Source organism: Lycorma delicatula, chromosome 5, assembly GCF_047948215.1.
Source record: "Lycorma delicatula isolate Av1 chromosome 5, ASM4794821v1, whole genome shotgun sequence".
Lineage (NCBI taxonomy): Eukaryota > Metazoa > Arthropoda > Insecta > Hemiptera > Fulgoridae > Lycorma > Lycorma delicatula.
The window spans coordinates 153,307,935-153,320,760 of record NC_134459.1 but is presented as its reverse complement, the minus strand read 5'-3'; the positions used below and the strand labels follow the sequence as shown (position 1 = coordinate 153,320,760).

The following is a 12,826-nucleotide window of genomic DNA, read 5'->3' as shown; positions in this document are numbered from 1 at the left end:
ATTTTCCCTTTTCTCCTGAATTTCCCTGTATATATTTTCTTCATTGTCTACTGAAGACTTTAATAATCGAAAAGACTATGTAGTTTTAGGTTTAAAGTAAACCTTTTCTAATTTATTAATTACTATATTACGATCTGATATGGATAAATCAAATTAATAATTTGATTAAGCTTAGTATATAAGTATAAAAACATGATTTACGCAACTGTATACTATAAAGTTAGGATGAAAAGTAGAACAAGGAAAAATATTTTAGAAAATATGAAAATTTCCATGCGTTCAGTTATCTTACTAAACCCACTCCTCTGAGAATTAGTAACACAGAAAATTGAATACAACCAGAGCGCAAAACAACAAAAAGGTTATTCATTTTGTTTGAACTTGTAATCTGAACTTTATTTCAGCTGTATCCAGTTCTACTTCATCTCGAATGTTAGATGATATAAACTTGTTATCTTTAAATCTTTGCGAGAACAGATTATTAATAAAAAAAAAAAAAGAATGGAGATTAATAAATAAGTTATGTTCAGATAAAAATTGGTCGACGCAAAAAGTGGTTTGTCTGCGTGATTCAACGGAGATCCCGAATAAATTCCCGTCTACGACCAGAAAAATTTTAACTTGCTAACCTTAGAAGTTGATGCGGCTTAAAAATATTAAATAATGAAACAGTTCATTATTTACGTTTATTGTTTAAACTTAATCCGTTTCTACTTATCACATTAGTTAAGTATACTTTCTCTGTAAAAAGAAATTAAATTAAAGGCTAAACTGGAGGTTAGCTATAGAATAAAAAAAAATAGATTAAAAAAAAAGGTGAAATAGAAATTGTAAATTATTTATTTCTGAATTACCTGCAGCAATATTTTACAAACGGTTTGGTTTCACTGACTCATCTATAACAATTGATTCTTTCGTAATTGGTTCATTACCAACAGAAAAGCTGATATAATTTAACGGTTCATAGAAAAAAGCATATAACCCATTTTTGTAATTGAACCAAATGACGTCATCGCCACATAAGCTTGAAGCTTAGGGGTGGGATATTTGTAGCGTATGAAAAATGGAATTTTTGTAACGTATGAAAAATGCCATGCCTGATCGGGATTCGAACCCGGGACCTCCAGATGGAATGCCGAGACGCTACAACTCCGCCACGGAGATCGGCTTCTTTTTCTTATCTACAACCAACCAGCTACTTAAAGAAAATTGGCTACACATTTGTATATATATTAGAAAATTATATGTATATATATATATAAATATGAAGATAATTTTTCAAGGTCCGATCGGACACGAAATTAAAACCACAGTGCAAACAACAAATCTTTTATTTGTAACAAGTACTTACATAGATACCTAATTCTCTACATAGTCGCCACTCTGATTTAGACATTAGTCGTAGCGTAGTAGCAACTATCCAATACCCTCGTCATAGAACTGAGCCGCCTGTGTTTTCAGCCATGTTTCTACGCTAATCTGCAGTTCGATGTCTGTGCCAAAATATTGACCTCCTACCCAGCGTTTCATGTGAGCAAAGAGGGGAAAATCGGATGGGGCCAAGTCCGGGATGTATCAAACACTTCCAACGAAAACGATGCAGGAGCTTCTTTGTTAGATATGTAGTGTGCGGCCGAGCACTGTCATGAAGAAAGATAATGCCTGATGACATCATTCTTCTCCGCTTATTCTTATTCACCCAATTAAAAATTGAAAAGTTGGTACCACACTACGACAAATGTCTAAATCGGAGTGGCGACTATGAAAAAAAATAGCGTAACTATGTAAGTACTTCATACAAATAATTTTTTATTTATTTTCACTGTTGTTTTAATTTCGTGAACGATCGGACCAGGAAAAAAAAATAACCCTAGTAATTGTTATCGTTATCGAACACAAAATTCCAAACAATCGTATTCTCTGTTTTTTAAACAATCATAAGGTGAGAGTAATTCCTATCATTATCCGGCACAAATTTCGAAACCAACTGTATTATTTGTTTTTTACTCAATCATAAGGGGAGAGTAATTCTTATCATTATCTAGCACGAAATTCCAACCAATCGTATTCTTTGTTTTTGAACCAATCATAAGGTGAGAGTTATTCTTATCATTATCGTGCATAAAATTCCAACCAATCGTATTCTTTGTTTTTTACCCAATCATACTTCTTTTCCTTATCGGGCACAAAATTCCAACCAATCGTATTCTGTGTTTTTTAACCAATCATAAGGTGAGAGTAATTCTTATGATTATCGGGCACAAAATTCCAACCAATCGTATTCTGTGTTTTTTAACCAATCATAAGGTGAGAGTAATTCTTATCATTATCGGGCAAAAATTCCAAACAATTGTATTCTTTGTTTTTTAACCAATCATAAGGTGAGAGTAATTCTTATCATTATCTCGCACGAAATTTCAGCAAATCGTATTCTTTGTTTTTTAACCAATTATAAGGTGAGAGCAATTTGTATCATTATCGGGCACAAAATTCCAACCAATCGTATTGTTTGTTTTTATGCAATCATAAGGTGAGAGTACCGGTGTTATTTTTTTTTCAAGGACCGATCAGTCACGCAATTAAAACCACAGTGAAAATTAAAAAAAAAGTTATTTGTAACACGTACTTACATTGTTACGCTATTTTTCTTCATAGTCGCCACTCCGAGTTAGTCATTTGTAGTAGTGTGGTACCAAATTTACCAATACCCTCGTCATAGAACGTGGGCGTATGGTTGGTGATCAAACACTTCCCAACGAAAACGCTGCAGCAGCTTCTTTGTTACAGCTGTAGTGTGTGGCCGAGCATTGTCATGGAGATAGACAATATCTGATGACAACATTCCTTTCCGCTTATTCTTATTCACCCACCATATAGCCCGGACTTGGCTCCATCCAATTTTCACCTGTTTGCTCCCATGAACCGCTGGCTAGTAGGACAACATTTTGGCACAGAAATCTAGCTGCTGACCAGCGTAGAAACATGGCTGAAAACACAGCCGGCTCCGTTCTATGACGAGGGAATTGGAAAGTTGGTACCACGCTACGATAAATGTATAAATCCGAGTAGCGACTATGTATAGAAATAGCGTATAGTATAGAAATAACCCTCGTGTGTATATATATATATATATATATATATATATATATATATATATATGAGATAATAAACAATGTAAAAATGTTTTTCTTACTATGGAAGTAGAAGATTCGGGATTTAGTTGTACTTATTATTTTTTAACATTTTCAATCTTTCTTCGTTATCTTCCGGCTGTCATTCTGTTACTGAGATTTAATTAACAACATTTCTGAATCTACACACCTAAGGATATTATAAGTTACCCGTTAATTCATTACAAAAATAAGTGAAGAAGCTGTTTTATTAAGCCTGACTTAAAAAAAAACTTTTCTACATACATGGAGACTTTTGGAATACCATACGAATCAATAAGTTGAAAAAATATCAAAAAAATAATTTTTATTGTTTATTATAATTTTAAGATTAGCTTTACTTATATTCCAAACGCACACATACAAACACAACTTCAAAAATGTATTTTGTAATTTAGACATTACCCTCTCAAAACGTTATCAATGACTATTAATCAACGGGCACAAACGATTTTATTGTTACTAGAGATGAGTATTAACATCAATTACATGTGTTGCTGAGAATGCTAAATTTTTTTTTTTTATTCTTTTGTTTAACCTCCGGAACCACCGTTAGGCATTACTTCAGAGGAATGATTTTTAGCGTTGTGTGAAAATGCCATGCCTGACCGGGATTCGAACCCGAGACCTCCAGATGAAAGGCCGAGACGCTACCCTCGCGCCACGGAAGCAGGAAATAACGTATGCCATAAATCAAACTCTACACTAATTGTTAGTATTAAATTAGTTTATTCGAGCTTCATTAAGATTAAAACATGTGATGCAAAATAAATATACTTACTCAGCCACTATTTATTATGCCAGTACTTAGTAGACCTAATTACACCTAGCTCGAACTATTACTTTTTTGTACAAAGTAAAGGTAATACTGTAATCGCAAAAAAATTCTCTTTTCAGATTTCAACGGAAATACCCGGTTTGCCTAGTTTCGGCGTGACGTCTAACTTAAGTACTGACGTCTGATTTAGGACTCTTTCTTAACTTCAGTAATAAGCCCTCATTCAGAGATTTTTAACTATGTATCATAAGCGGTACTTACTTTTACTGGTTCCAGAGTTATAGCCAAATGAAATTTTAATTAATGAAATATTAAGATCTATAAGGGGAAGCCACATCGGTTCCAATCGAACTTCATCTTTTGTATGTTTTTAACTTTATTTTTTAAATTAAATATATTGATTTATTAATAATTATTAACCCGTGATTGTAAAGAAAAGTTTTACAGTAAATAATTATTCAATAATAACAATAAAATAAAAAAAAAATTAAAAAAATCATAAGTAATTAGTGAAGTAAAATTTTATTTACTTTTAAAAATGTGTATATGTAATTTAATAGGTATTATTACTTGTGTTATGTGTAATAGAGTTGGTGAAAGATCTGATTATTTAATATTAATTGAAAATTATAATTTATAATCGTATTATTTTTGAATTCTCTAGTTTAATCTATATTTCATTTTATTTAATTATTCTGGAATTTCTTTTAATTTCATCTACATTAAAGTAAACTACAGAGGGACTGAAAAATAGATCCTCACAGGAACAACATATACACTGAGGCATAAATGCCTGATCCTTTTTAATAAATTGCAAAAAATTCTTATCTTTTAGTTCATTACTCCTCGGATTTGTTGAACAATATTCTCCCTAAGTCCGGAGTTGATCATCATTTCGTTTGTTTTTTGTTGCCAATCAAAAAACTTTGTTGCCGTCAAAAACTTTATTGTTGTTAATCGATCTTTGGTTTGACGTAATTCTTCCGATCTTAATTTGTGTACACTTTCTCTGGTTTTCAATTTTTTTTCTTTATATTCATCATCCTTTCTTATTCTTTTATTCTTTCGTTAGTCTTAACGTTTTCTTCCTCTTTATATTCATCATCTTCTCTTAATCTTTTTATTCTGTCTTTGTTTTTAACATTTCCTTTCTCTTTATATTTATCATCTCCTCTTAAATTTTTTTATTCTTCCCTTGTTTTTAACATTTTCTTCCACTTCAAATTCATCTTCTTGTCGTTTTTTAAAGATATTTTTCAGCATGTTTTCTTTCTATTTCCTGTTGGATTGTTTCTTTTTTATTTTTGATTATTCACCAAATAATCCAGTAACAAAAACTGAATATTTTACACCGTAAGGTCGAAATTAACATTTGCAACCAGTAAACAGGAGTTCAATAAACGAAATAGTTTAATTATTATTAAATTTTATTTATACGACTCACCAGAAATCTGAAACGAAGATACGAATAATGCCGATCTTATAATACGAGTAATAAAGGGACTTTTACTCTACACTAATATTTCATGTAAGATTGTTGAATTAATAATTATATAAATATATGATGTTAATATAATCTAATATTTCAGCAATTGTGTAACTGTCCACTTTATTAAAGAATTGGAGGATCGTATCTCATTTTGAAATGAAATAAGTTTAAATGAATTGCAGAAAAAAATGTGTATATGTACTTTAATAGACGTACATGGAAGTTATGTGGTATCCGCATCATATTTTTTTTCTTCTATGAAACATCAAATTTTAATTACAAAATAATGCATTCATAATTTATTTTGTTTAGTATTATCATTGTTAATATTACAGCTAAAATCTCTGTATTATGATTATGACGTAAATTTCACTCAGTTGTTCAAAACATGACAACCCTGTAAGTTACATGGAATATGAAATATGGGAAACGGTATTTCTAATGAATAGAGAAACTTTTCAAACGTTAAATTTAAATTGCAAAAACAACTACTATTTCTATTTCCAAGCATACATAATTAAAATTAAAAGTCGTTTATATTTACTTAACTAAACAAGCAACAGGAATAAATAAAAATAAATAATGAACAAACCCGAGGGTTGCTGTGAACCATCAACATTAAAATAATTGTAACAATAAATATTATATTTAGTTAAATGTTACTTCAAAAATCACACAAGCTGCAAAGAAATAATAAATCAATAGGAGTAAAAAAAACTGAAGAAAATATTAGGTAAACCAGTTAAAAAGTTTAAGCATGATAATGACATTATACTGTCAAAAAAATGATATGATTGATTATTCTACTCGTTTAAAATTTGTCATCGTAGGATAATAAGTTCAGTTAAGACCACCTATCATTTCATCAAATGAAAGGAAGCTGAAATTTCCCATCTGTTTGAATATTATAAAACTTTCTTAGTTTTTAATTACAAAATTACTATACTTATACAAGGCTTTGTTGAATAATATCGATACAAATTTTAAAATTTAACCTTTGTTTTCTCAGAGAAGAAGTTAAAATTATTATTACCGTTCTGACCTTCCTAAAATTCATATTTATACATAAAAAATTTTTTTTTACAAGTAAAACAGTTAGAAAAAAATAATAACATTCCTTTATCCAAGCATTAAAAATATAATAAAAAATTCAACTCTGTGATAAAGTATTCGGTTCTTAAATATTCTGGTAGTTTTACGCAAGGTAAAACGTTTTCAAAACTTTTTAAATCCTTCTTTGGATGGTGTTAACAAAAAAACAAAATGGACAAAAATTAAACTTATCCTCATGTTCCTGTCAACTATATAGAAAAAAAATTATGAAATTTTTCAAAAATAATGTTAGAAGAGTAAAAATTATAAAAATAAAATTTCTCTCTTTAGTATGGGAAATGTTCATCCTAAACCTCTTTTAAGGCTAAAAAAAATTTCTTAAGTATATTTTTAATTCACGTCGATAAATTGAAACTGTCAAAGGTTGGAAATTTATAAAAAAAGGAACTTTTTATTTATTGAGTGTTGATGTAAATATTTTTTTTAAATTATATTATTAAATTTTATTTATTTAAAATTGTATTCCTGCTTAAAAAAATAACAAAAAAAGACCAAGAGTACGAGGAAAATTTCCATTAAATTCGGCACTCTACTCGATATCCCCAAACGCTGGATTCATTCAAAAAATTTAATTGAATTAATTCTTCAATTTTACAACTTAAAATATAAAATTCATTATTTATACGACATCTGAGGTAATATTAATCGTTTGCTAAATAAATTTTATTTACTGTATTTTATGAAAAGACAGGTAAGTACACCCAAACGTAATTTGATAGCTCATAGAACATATAAAATAATTTTTAAAAAAATAAAGTACATTTACAGAAATAAAATAAAAACAAAAGGAAATTATATAAATAAATAAATGAATAAAAAGTACGATTTTTTTCGTATAACGCAAATTATATTTACAATCAGAATTTGCATATTAGGGACCAAAATTAAATTTCATAACAATGAAATTGTTATAAAGGTTCCCTTGAAACACGTTAATTAAATTCATTGTAGATAATAAATACATCAATAGTAAATCTAAGGTGAGAGCTTATTACTGCAGTTAAGAAAAAGTCCAAAATCCAAATGTTTTTGGATTTTGGGGTTTTTGGACACTTTTGGTCTAGTCGATTGCAGTTAAAAATGGAGGTGCACAACTAGATGTTACAATTCTAAATCCAAAATTTTAACATCCTATGGCTAATAGTCTTTGAGTTACACGAGATACATACGTACAGACGTCACGCCGAAACTAGTCAAAATGGATATTTTGACTATGGAAATCTGGAGACCGAAATTTTTCGCGATCATAATAGTTCCTTTGTATAAATTAAAGTTCGTTCCACTTACCAACAATTTTAAAATGTATTTCCAAGTAATTTTGGAGTTGTTACTCCATCATCAGTGATTTCTTATAAGATGTTAATGATAACATAAACATCAAGGAATAATAAAAAGTAAAAAAAATAATAAAAAAATTAATAAATCCTGATGCAAAAGGTACCAAAAAAAAATTATTATTCTAAATAACACTTAATCATCCCACATATGATGAAGGTATAATTAAAACTACAGATATTGATTTCAGTAATGAAGAGATTATTAATGTTATTAAACACGAGTTTAAATTTAACCTACCAACCTTAAATAAAAATAAAATTACCAAAAACACGGTTATCGACGTAGAAAATAATTTATTTAAACTTAACATCTTATAAGAAATCCCTGATGATGGAGTAGCAACTACGAAAGTACTTGGAAATATTTTTTTAAATTGTTGGCATATGGAACTTTAATTTACACAATTGTATCAATATCATCATTTGAATGCTGTCAAATGCTGTCAAATCATTCATTTAATGAATGATTTTATGTTAATTCTTTCTATGGTGATTGGTATAAATCTGTGATTTATTCCGCAGATTTCTGAGCATTGTCCAAAGAATACTCCTGGATTTTTAGTTATTAGTCTGATTTGATTAAGTCGTCCTGGGATTGCATCTATTTTTACTCCTATTGATGGGATTGTTCAAGAGTGGATTACGTCAGAAGATGAAACAATTATTCGAATTTGTGTTGAGAATGGGATAACTATTCGGTTGTCTACTTCAATTAATCGAAATGAAGGTAATTCTGTTTGTGGTTTTATGTATGATTCAAATTCTATTTTTTTAGAGTCTGAATATTCATATGATCAATATCATTGATGTCCAATTGTTTTAATAGTAATTGATGGTTTAATTACTTCTTCTATTAGGTACAAGGTTTTAATTGATGGGATGGCGATAAAGATTAAGATAATTGCTGGTATTGTTGTTCAAATTGTTTCTATTAATTGATTTTCTGTTAATATATTATTTGATAATTTATTTTTTGTTATTGTTGCTATTATGATTGTTACTGTGACTGTAATGGATAATAGAATTATTATGGTATGATCATGGAAATTTAATAGTTGTTCTATAATTGGTCTGGCTCTATTAATTATGTTAAATTTTATTAATGATGATATTTCTAAGGAAATTTTTTTTAATTTATTAATGAATTTTAAGTTCATGGCAATTTTCTGCCACTCTTAGAATGGCTTAGTTACTAGTGGTAATTCATTAAAAGAGTGTTCTGGGGGTGGTGTAATTGAAAATCATTCAATTGAGGATGATTTATTATTTTTAAAGATTGTAATACGTTTAAATGCTATTGCTTCTCATATGATGAATATAAATATTATAATTCTGATTATTGAAATTAATGATCCCATCGATGAAATTGCGTTTCATGTTATATAGTTGTCAGGGTAATCTGAGTATCGTCGTGGTATTCCGGCTAGTCCTAAAAAGTGTTGTGGAAAGAATGTTAAATTTACTCCTAGAAATATGGTTGAGAATTGAATTTTTAATCATTTTTTATTTATTCTTATACCTGTTATTAGTGGGAATCAGTGAATAATTCTTGCTATAATGGCAAATACTGCTCCTATTGATAATACGTAGTGAAAGTGAGCTACAACATAGTATGTATCATGTAAAATTACGTCAATTGAAGAGTTGGCTAGGATTACTCCTGTTAATCCTCCAATAGTGAATAGAAAAACAAATCCTATAGATCAAATTATTTGGGGTGATTTTTTTTTTGTTATTCCTTGTATAGTGGCTATTCATCTAAAGATTTTAATTCCTGTTGGTACTGCAATAATTATAGTTGCAGAGGTAAAATATGCTCGTGTGTCAATATCTATACCTACAGTAAATATGTGGTGTGCTCATACAATAAATCCTAAAATACCGATTGCTAGTATTGCATAGATTATTCCTAGATGTCCAAATGTTATTATTTTTCCTCTTTCATTTGTAATAATATGTGAGATTAATCCGAATCCTGGTAAAATTAAAATATATACTTCTGGATGTCCAAAGAATCAGAATAAGTGCTGATATAAAATTGGATCTCCTCCACCCGTGGGGTCAAAAAATGAGGTATTAAAGTTTCGATCTGTTAGTAGTATTGTAATTGCTCCAGCTAATACTGGTAATGATACTAGTAGTAAAACTGCCGTAATAAGGACTGATCAACAGAAAAGGGGTATTTTTTCTATAGTTATTCCTTTTGGCCGTATATTTATTGTTGTTGAAATGAAATTGATTGCTCCTATAATTGATCTTAAACCTGCGATGTGAAGTGAAAAAATAGTTAGGTCTACTGAAGGTCCTGAATGTGCAATTTGGGCTGTCAAATGCTGTCATTTGAACGGAGTCAAATGCTTAGAAAATTAAATCCAAACAATATACTTTTTTTTACTTCGTGCAAGGAAGTAAAAATGGACTCGCATCACGAATATGTAAAGTGATGCACGTATATAGAATTACGATTCCCACTGTCTTTACCGATGATATATATGTATAATGTATATTAGGTCTGAAAGATTTAAGACCAGATATCTCAATTTTTGATGATTTTATTAACAGTGCTACATATCTTGCATAGAAAAATCATCTGCCTTACAGTAAAACATTAGGACATCATCTAACGTGACGCATACATATAGAATACCAGAATTCCCACTGTCCCTACCTACCGCCGTACGAAGAAAAACATTTTTTTTTGATTTTCAGACCGATTTTTTATCTTATACATTTTTTCAACCTGATGTACCACCACGAAAGACAGCCGCGTCGATTGCAACAGAATTTATTTCAATCAGATTAATAGGAAAAAGGTTATGCGCGAACAAACATATAAAAATACGGGTCCAATAAATTACTTCCTTTTTTGAAGTTGGTTAAAAATAATATCGTAAGAACAAATAACATTAGAAACATAAATACTTTGATGATGTACAATTTAAGAAGGGAGGCCTCATCCTGAGTATCACTATTAGGTTCCTAGGTCCAATACATGCTAATACAATTAATATTTAAAATATACAAAAAATAAAAATTTAATAATAAACTAAAACCAAATAATACCATGAAGGAAAATATCATTTAAACGACTCTTTCTAATAAAAGGTTACCAACAGTAATTCTTAATAACAGTCTGAATAATAAAAATTAAAAATAAACCTATGAGCAATTACATAGTGAAATTTGCAATATCTTTTCAAAAAAAAAACCTTTATTTTTAAATTTTGTAAAAAAATCGCTTAATAAACAAGTAATTTAAAGTAATTGTTACATTGTTTTAGAAGCTCAGTTTGTGGCCAAAACGTGTCTCGTAGAAGGTATTATGTTATTTAGAATAAAAACTGGCGTAATGAAATAAAGAATAGAAACCATGGAAAATAATTGCTGTAGAGAGATAGATTATCGAATCTTCAGTATTGTACGTAAAGAACATTAAGATAATAAAAACAGCCTAATCAAAGAAAAGATATTAAACAGAAGTCATCATTTGGAAAACCTTTAGGATATGAATAAAGAAAATTTCTTGTTTTTAAAAAGCAATCGTTTACATTAATGCGCATATATAAAATCATAGAGATAAAATGTTTTAAATTATGAGTTTTATAAATTTGTACACAAGGATCTCAAAATATTGGAAGTAAAAAATACATTTTGAGGGATAAACTTTTGACTGATTGAAAAATATTACCTACGAGCTGCTGCCTAACGGCTTTGCTCGCGAGAATTTTCGAGTTTTATATTTAAGAATGTTATACAGATTTAGAATTTTCATACTAAATTTTGGTGCACATTCTTGCCCCCTTCAATTTTATTTTTTAACAATGGAGATACATGTTGTTTTCAAATAAGTCTACGCAATTCTCATGAATGCAATAACAACATATAATTTCATAAAAACCAAATAAAATGGGATTTTTTAAAAATGGTGAAAGAAGTACATTTCTATTTTCAAAAGGAGTATCTAATTACCACTTTTCACGATTCTAACATCGATTCCTGAGATATAGAATTTTCATGGAAAACGATGCCTCCTTTGCACCCCCAAATGAAATTATTAAAAATTATGAAATAAGTATATTTTCTTTTAAAATACCAATCTTCAAGACTGTATCACCTTTGGCTTCTAAAGTAAAGAATTTTTAAAAAAGGAAGTTTCACTCTATTATAGACGGGACTTTTCCAAAATCTTTCCTTAATGGATGGCTATAAAAACAATGTAACTGCCAAAATGTATCTACTTAGGTCAAGCTGCTGAGCTGTGCGTTGATGAGTTGGTCAGGACAACGTATATACGAGGTGTGATAAAAAAATACGGTGAATAATTTTTTAATAAAAAAAGTAATAAGGTTACATAGAATTCGATTTAATCTCCTTCAAAGTACTGTCCTTGGCTAGCAATGCACTTATCCCAACGTTGACTCCATGACTGGAGGGATTTCTGGAAGGCGTCTTTCGGAAGGGCTTTCAGCTGCTCGATCGTGGCCCTCTCAATGTCAGCAATGGTGTCAAAACGTTTTCCTTTAAGCACAGTTTTAATTTTTAGGAAGAACCAAAAGTCGCATGGTGCTAAATCCGGTGAGTATGGCGGATGTGGACAGACAGAAATACTTTTTTCGGCCTCCCGAATGAGAAGCGAGGTGTGACACGGTGCGTTGTCGTGGTGAAGAAGGAAGCCATTGGTCCATTTTTGTGGTCGCTTTCTTCGTACGTCGTTTCTCAAACGTTGCAGTATACCCTTATAAAGTTCAGAGTTTACAGTTGTTCCCCTTGGAACGAACTCTGATCGCACTATGCCCTCACTATCGAAAAAAAAACAATGAGCATGGCCTTGATGTTGGATTTTGACTGACGTGCGTTTTTAGGGCGAGGAGACGAACTGATTTTCCATTGGGAACTCTGCATTTTGGTCTCAGGGTCATAGCCATAGACCCAAATTTCA

At 29.9% G+C, this 12,826-nt stretch overlaps 1 protein-coding gene and 1 pseudogene across 2 annotated transcripts in view; both read right to left on the bottom strand.

Annotated features, from left to right (window-relative positions):
- LOC142325503 (1-phosphatidylinositol 4,5-bisphosphate phosphodiesterase epsilon-1-like) overlaps positions 1 to 12,826 on the bottom strand; it is a 1,691,101-nt gene that overhangs the window by 1,604,249 nt on the left and 74,026 nt on the right. The gene's annotated exons all lie outside the window — the stretch shown is intronic.
- LOC142325502 (cytochrome c oxidase subunit 2-like) lies at positions 8,338 to 9,215 on the bottom strand (annotated as a pseudogene).